Consider the following 9,030-nt stretch of genomic DNA (forward strand, 5'->3'; position numbering starts at 1 on the left):
CCAATGATGTTTGTTGTGCGGAGGTCCTCCACAAACATCTGCACTCGCAAAGCCTACAAAACCAATGAATTAGTATAGCAAATAAATGGCTCAAAAAATGTGTAACATGCAACATATACCAGAGCTAATTGGAAGGCCAATCACAAAGGCATTGGGTGAATATTTTGAAATCTGCATAAAACAAACAGATAAAGATGTCAGATTTCATAGATATTTGTTATATTCAGGGAAACAACTAAAACGTATACAAAAGTAATCATAACACTTACCATGGCCTTTAAATCTGAACTGACGTCATCGGTATTTACAAGAACACTGCAATCAAATAATAATTCAATTAGATTGAAACAAGTTGTTCAATATTATAAACATCATATTGATCAATAGTTACCGTATAGAGGAGAAACAATTTTAAAATCCAAATCGGAAATGGTTGTCCCAACGTAATTTTCACCGATGTTAAGTCCAATTAACCTTCCATGGGTTTTCAGCAAAGCTGGCAACATTTCCAAGAGTTTGATGAGCTTCATTTTCTCGAGATAACTGCAAAATTGAAATGGATCAAAATAAAACCTAATGGGGGTATTGGAAGAGGAGACTTGTCGTGTGATGTGATTTGGTGCGACACAAGTTTGAACCCTAATAAAATTGTAGTTTGGTAATCTTCACTTCACATCAAATTTATTACCATCATAAACACATTTCTCCTTCAAATTAATCACTTTACACTCCAATTCATCATTCTTCTTCTTAAGCTCTTCAATAGTATGAGTATCCCTATAAGCTCAATGTGCCTTCATTTCCTTCAACAAATTTTCATAACTCTCACTCTCTTCCCTTTCTCAAAAACTTCTTCTCTTTTATTAACATGTTCCCCAACTTGTATGAAAGTGCTATTAAGGATACAAAGTTTAGGAAGAGGTTAGGGAAAGAGATGAACTTTGTGAGAAATGGAAGAGAGTACAGGAGAGTTATGAAAATTTGTTGAAGGAAGAGAAGGCTGACTTAGCTTATAGAGATACTCATACTATTAAAGAGCTTAAGAAGAAGAATGATGAATTGGAGTGTGAAGTGAAGAACTTGAAGGATGAATGTTTTGATGATGGTAATAAATTTGATGTGATGAGAAAAAACAATGCAGAATTGGAGTCTAAAGTTTTGGAGTTGAGGAAGAAGAACGAAAAGTGGGTGAAAGATATATATTAATGAACTTGGTGTGATAAGAAGAAAGAATGCGGAATTGGAGTCTAAAATTTTGGAGTTGAGGAAGATGAAGGAAATGTGGGTGGAAGATAGTAATAAACTTGATGTTATGCGAAGAAAGAATGCGGAATTGAAATCTTAAAATTTTCAATAAAGATTATAAAACTTAAAATTTTGGAGAGACAAGAACAACATTTAAAAAAATTATCATACAGTTTAATATGCTAGTGTCTAATAAATAAATAAATAAAATTTTAATTGATTAACAAAGAAAACATCAAATCTAACTTTAAGAAATCAACATAAAGCACGAATTTGAACCCTGTGCTTAGAAAGAGCCGGATCAAATGGTAGGTACTAAAAATCGTGAAAACATAAAAAGGAGAATATGAATTGAAAAATCACATTCCTACGAAATAAATACAAAATTAGAGGGGAAAAAAAATATAAACCTTTCATCTTCAAAAGCTAATGGTGAGATACAAGGCTTTGTTGAGATGGAGTTTTTTTTTTTTTTTTTAAGTTTGAGAACACAAGACAATGTGAGAGAGACCACAAAATGTGATGATATATATATAAGAGAATGAGAAAAATAAACGGTGCTATAGAAGTATTCAAATTTGACATTTTTGCCCCGATAATGCGTATTTTAATTACTTTTACCTTTTGTAAAATGAATTGTTTTTATATGATGTGAAATGAAATTTTGGACTTTTTATGAGAATTTATTTTATATACATCAACCGTGTAAAATTAAATTAAATAAGAAAATATATTTTTATTTTGAATATGGATTGAAAATAGTCTAATTTGGGCCAAAGTTTAAGGGTTGATTTTACCATTTTAAATAAATTTTAATAAAAGAGTATATTTTTAATTTATTACTATAATTCATTCATTATTAGATATGGTAAGGGTCTATATTTTTTAGAGGTTCAAATTAAAAAAAAAAAAAATCATTTTTTCAAATAAAATATTCATTATGTTATCATGACTAACAATAAATTAATGAGTTAGTGCAACCTTTTATTTAAAAATAATTAAATATAGTAAAGGTCTATATTTTGATGAATGGATTATAATAATAAATTAAAAATATATTAATAATGAGTATAGACCCTTACCATATCTAATAATGAATGGATTATAATAATAGATTAAAAATATACTATTTTATTAAAATTTATTTAAAATAGTAAAATCAACCTTTTTAAACTTTGGCCTAAATTAGACTATTTTCAATGCATATTCAAAACAAAAATATATTTTCTTATTTAATTTAATTTTACATTGTCTGATGTATATAAAATAAATTCTCATAAAATGTCGAAAATTTCATTTCACATTATATAAAAACAATTCATTTCACAAAAGGTAAAAGGAATTAAAATACACCTTATCGGGGCAAAAAGGTCAAATTTGAATACTTCTATAGCACTGTTTATTTTTCTCATTCTCTTATATATATATATATCATCACATTTTGTGATCTCCCTTTCACATTGTCTTGTGTTCTCAAACTTTTTTTTAAAAAAAAAAAAACTTCATCTCAACAAAGCCTCGTATCTCACCATTAGCTTTTGAAGATGGTAAAAGTTTATATATTTTTTCCCTCTAGTTTTCTATTTATTTCGTAGGAATGTGATTTTTCAATTCAGATTCTACCGGTTGATCTGGCTCTTTCTAAGCATATGGTTCAAATTCGTGCTTTGTGTTGATTTCTTAAAGTTAGATTCGATGTTTTCTTTGTTAATCAATTATACTTTTTTTTTCTTTTATTTATTAGACACTAGCATATTAAACTATTTTGTTTGTCATACGGAAATTGGAGATGAATTATTTTCTCTCTCTATAAATTTTTATTTGCCTTCTCTCTAGAAACAATCCAACTGCGCGCTCTCCTTTCCTTAACATACAACACCTTATGTTCATCATGTAGCTTCCACCAGTCGTGGTGCAAGGAGCGGCGTTGCTCTCTGCACAACCCGTTTCCAAATCTATAACACGGAGTACGAATCATTTCCTATCGGGCTTGGCTCTGGTTCATCTAGGTTTGTATTCTTTGGTTCAGATTTGGGTAACAGGCACCATCTCCGGCGCGGTGGTGCTCTGTCGGCTCTTTTACACAGCTCACTTCGTTTTGGTCTCAAAGCTTTTTTGGTGAGGTTGTTGGGCTTTTAAAACCCGATGCGGGTTTGTTCACCGCTGTCGGCACTTACTCCGGTGGTTGCTTCTTTTGACGCCACAGTGGTTCTCTGTTCTCCGTCAGAGATCATCGCCGTTGCGTGTACTCTGTTGTTGTTTCGCGCAATACTGTTCATCTATTTTGGAAAGGGCGGAGTTGCTTTCTGATGTGTTCTTTTCAAACGACGGTGGACTGGGTTCGCCGTCTCCGTTGTTTTTTTTTTATTGTTGTACATCGGTGGATATTGTTGTTGCATCGCCTTGATCTCTGACTCTTCCGGATCTGTTGAGATCTGTAGTTTTCATGTCGTTGGTGCCGCATCAGTGTCATCGCCTCATGACCCTGTCACAACTGTTTGTTTTGTTTCTGTTCAGATCCGACAGTTTGCGGTGGTTGGGTTTTTGGCTCGAAAGGGCCGGTTTTTCCTGTTGTGTTTTTTCATAGAGGGTGTTAGTACGTGAATCTATCCATGTTGACGATTGGTTCATTCTTCGTTTCACACCTTCGCAAAAGCTCACACGTCTCTTTTTTTGCTATTTGGTTTTGCGCCCGTACGCGGGTTCGTGGGGTAGTGTTCGATGGGTTTGTGTTTGCTTTAGTTTTTACCTGTTAGGATTGGTTCTAAAACCACTTGTAGTTGGAATTAATTTTTTTTTATCTTTAATTACTACATTTTTGTGTGGTTGACTGGGTTAGGTTGATTTCCACCCCAGTTTGTTGTAATATCTTTTCTTTTATGTTTAATCTATTTGGGATAGTGTAGAGGGTTTCCTCTACTCTCCTTTTGCTTAAAAAAAACTGTATGGTAATTTTTTTAAAATGTTGTTCTTCTCAATCCAAAATTTTAAGTATTCTAATCTTTATTGAAAATTTTAAGATTTCATTTCTGCGTTCTTTCTTCTCATCACATCAATAAATTAATACAGCAAACAAATGGGTCAAAAAATGTGTAACATGCAACATACATCAGAGCCGATTGGAATGACAATCTCAAAGGCATCGAGTGAATATTTTGAAATCAACATAAAACAAATAGATAAAGATGTCATATTTCACAAATATTTGTTATATTCAGAGCAACTACTAAAATGTATACAAAAGTAGTCATAACACTTACCATGACCTTCAAATATGAACCGACATCATCCGTCTTTACAAGAACACTGCAATTAAAATAATAATTCAATTAGATTGAAACAAGTTATTCAATATTATAAATATCATATTGATCAATAGTTACCTTAGAGGAGAAACAATTTTAAAACCCAAACTAAAAATCGTTGTCCCAACGTAATTTTCACTGATGTTAAGTTCAATTAACCTTCCACGGGTTTTCAGCAGAGCTGGCAACATTTTCAAGGGTTTGATGAGCTTAATTTTCTCGAGATAACTGCAAAATTGAAGATGGATCAAAATAAAACCTATTAGGGGTATTGGAAGAGGAGATGAGACGAGACCTGTCATATGATGTGATTTGTTGCGGTGGAAGTTTGAACCCTAATAAAATTGATCTCCTATTTATATACCTCTCCTAATAAAATTAACATTTTACGATAAAAAAAGTTTTTTTGAATTTATTATCTTTTACACAAATACTCACAAGTGATAATGACTAGAAAGATTTTTATTTTATTCCATGTATGTTGTATGAGTACTACTACAATAATATCCTAGTGGAATTGTACTTAACTTATGAACGATATGAGATACGCATTATATTGACATAGAAATGGAATGTTGTGCTTTGTTTATGCAAGATCCCACAACAGTGAACTTGTTTTGCAAACAATTTTCTATTCAATTAACTCAACACAATATTTGTCTTGATAGGCTCACAAGTACAATAAAATGCAGATAAAAACTTAGTATAACATATACACCAAATAAAGGCCTCACATGTTAAAACATTCTTAAGATAAGTACAACAGTAGAATAGAAGATGAAGTAAAGTAGCAGATCCAGGGTCTTCTACTATTCTCAATACACTTATGAGAAATAATGTATACATTTAAGAACTTACCTTAAGAATTTCCACGGCAATGAACTTGTCCTGCAAAAAAATTTCCATTCAATTAACTCAACGCAATATTTGTGTTGATAGGCTCACAACAATAAAAAATGCAGACATAACCTTAAAAAAGTATACACCAAATAAAGGTCTCACATGTTAATACATTCTTAAGAAGTACGACAGTAGAATAGAAGATGAAGTAAAGTAGCAGATCCAGGGTCTTCTACTCTTCTCAATATACTTACGAGAAATAACGTATACATCAAAGAATTTACCTTAAGAAGTTTCAGGGGAGTGAACTTTGGTAGCACTTTGGACTTAATTGTCTTGTCTCAATTTAGAGGCTTAAGCAACAACTCAACACTCTGCAAATACAAATTTAACTTTAGACTTTGTCTCAATTTAAGTTAAGATGGATTTAAATTCAAAAATTATGGAATAGCAACACACCTTTTTATTGGAGTTCCAATAATTGAAGTTCCAATACATAAAGTTGACATCTCCAAGGATGTTTGTTGTGCGGAGGTCCTCCACAAACATCAGCACTCCCCAGCCTACAAAACCAATGAATTAATACAGCAAATAAATGGCTCAAAAAATGGTCAAAAAATGTGTAACATGCGACATATACCAGAGCTAATTGGAAGGCCAATCACAAAGGCATTGGATGAATATTTTGAAATCTGCATAAAACAAACAGATAAAGATGTCACATTTCATAGATATTTGTTATATTCAAGGAAAGAACTAAAACGTATACAAAAGTAATCATAACACTTACCATGGCCTTCAAATCTGAACTGACGTCATCGGTATTTACAAGAACACTGCAATCAAATAATAATTCAATTAGATTGAAACAAGTTGTTCAATATTATAAACATCATATTGATCAATAGTTACCGTATAGAGGAGAAACAATTTTAAAATCCAAATCGGAAATGGTTGTCCCAACGTAATTTTCACCGATGTTAAGTCCAATTAACCTTCCACGAGTTTTCGGCAAAGTTGACAACATTTCCAAGAGTTTGATGAGCTTCATTTTCTCGAAAATTGAAAATGGATCAAATAAAACCTAATAGGGATATTGGAAGAGGAGACGGAGGCGAGACCTGTACCTGTCGTGTGATGTGATTTGGTGCGGCGCAAGTTTGAACCATAATAAAATTGATCTCCTATTTATATACCTCTCCTAATAAAATTAGGGTTTTGCTAATGAGTGGCCCCGGGACACTCTTTAAGCATTTCATTTTTTAAAAAAATTATTTATTCAAAAAATTAAACACTACAATTTCCAATGCATATACTTTACGTAGTTCAATAAAAATTATATAAAAAAAAACTTATTATTTAAGATTTTAAAGAATGTCTCGGAAGCACTCGTTAGCATTTGTCATAATGGTCAATTCAATTTGTAGTTTTGCATAAGAGCCTCCCTTCAATTATAAAAATAATTTTTTTATGAATTTATTATCTTTTACATAAATATTGATAATTGATAATGACTAGAATGATTTTTATTTTATTCCATACATATTGCACAAGTACTACTACTATAATATCCTAGTTGAATTATACTTGAGTAATGGAAGAAATGAGATACGCATTATTGACATAGAAATGGAATGTTGTGGGTTCTCTTTTTGTTTATGCAAGATCTTCATGACATGATATAGATTGCTCCTGTCGACATATTGGCCCTCTTTGTAGGGACGCGATAGTTCCAATCACACACTAAATATGCATGTAACTAAAAGATTGATTGAAGATCAGAGGTTGATTGGTCAATTTCTTGCAAGTTGGTGTTGATGATCACGTCGGCTATATAGAGAATGGAGGTCCTATTTTTATCATATGCATTCACTCAAGACATCGTTTTTGGACACTTGTATACTAGTAGTGTGTTGACCAAATCAAATTAAAACTATATACGATAATATATATTTTAGATAGTTTATTGCGGTGCTATACTATAAGAAACCTTTAAGTAACGAGTTGAGTATTGTACTTGGAGTAAGCTTGTAAGTAACTCCAAATTGTGAACTTAGTTAAGGGTATGGACTAGGTATTAGTTTTATGGGAGTGTGACTCCTTGCAGATTGATGTTGATTGTAAACACAGGTTGTGTTGATTGATAGAAGTGGGCGGAAGTTCTCATATCTAGGAGTTCCTAGGTAGAAGTTTCACGGGTAATGTCTAGGTGATAAGTCATAAACGGAGTGTTTATTGAGGGCTTTGAACTAGAACTATTATAGTGGATTTTCTTCCTAGATTAGTATCCCCAGATTATGTGACGTTGCACCGAATTGGGTTAACAACTCATCTGTGTTATTTATGTCCTGCACTTTATTATTATCTTGTCTGTACTGGTACGAAATGCTTCAACATCTGTCTCAACATCAGTATAGTATTGCTCCTGACAGGTATTGGAGCATCGTGTAGAACATCTGCTGTTTATGTTTTTCAGTATTTGTTTTTAATGTTATATGTCTTCCCGTATTATTCATGACAAACCGAATATCTCAACATCTTGTACAACATCTGGTTCTGCTATACCAAATTTCACAAATTAATCTTGGATCAAGGATATATGGACAAAAATGCTGATCAATCTCCCGATCTTGCGATGCAAACATGATTCAAATTTAGATTAACCCAATCATTCATATTTGCATGGAAAAATTGGTGTCTACTATTAAAGTCCTATACCCCACACCATCATAGTCATGGAACAATCAACTTTTTTCTTTTGATGAAAAACAAAATCAACTTTTTATTCACAGTAAAAATAATGGCAAACATATCAATTATTTCTCCAACAAATCATACAAACTATACAACAGAACATATTTACATCATGATATAAATAAATATTTTGACCATCAATATTATATAATGTAGGAGCCGGTATTCGAACCTCGGACACTCTACTTATTCATTTTTAAGGTGAAATTTCTAGTCATCAGGCTATTAGATAAAAAAAAAATCTCATATAGAAGAATTAAATCTTATAGGTATTAATATCTTTCAATCTGGCACCAGCTAGACTTGGACACTTAGAGGGGCTAAAATTTGCAACATGAATTAAAATGTATCTCAAATGCATGGGACACATGTGAAGCAGATACTGCCACCAACACCATGGCACCATTACTCCTAGCTTTCATTATTGTTTTAATAGTATTCATGTTCAAATAGATACCCTTCAACAACTAGACTTGAAAAGTTGTTATCCAACACATGAAAAAATAATCAACAAAACTTAAAAAGTAGCACATGAGGAGCAAAGGTGAAGGGATAGAGTTTCAGATGAGGGAGCAGTGGAGTTCTATATGTGTAATGATAGAAATAAAAACAATAAATTAGGGGAGTCAGCCCCCAATAACACAAGTAGTATTCCCTTTTCTTTTTCTTTTTTTCTTAAAACGAAATGTCAAGTACTACTAAAATTCACAACTATAAAGATATTCAGCTTAGCAATATCGACATTCTCACGCAGGTTAAACTTTACGGATAACCTGTATTTCGTCTATCTTTTCTAACGATTTGATGAAAGCAGAATTGAAAACAAGAAAAACGATGCACTCAAAGCGTTGCCATCCGTCATTACCATCTCTCTCAACGATACTCA

This window comes from Trifolium pratense, linkage group LG2, assembly GCF_020283565.1.
Source record: "Trifolium pratense cultivar HEN17-A07 linkage group LG2, ARS_RC_1.1, whole genome shotgun sequence".
NCBI lineage: Eukaryota > Viridiplantae > Streptophyta > Magnoliopsida > Fabales > Fabaceae > Trifolium > Trifolium pratense.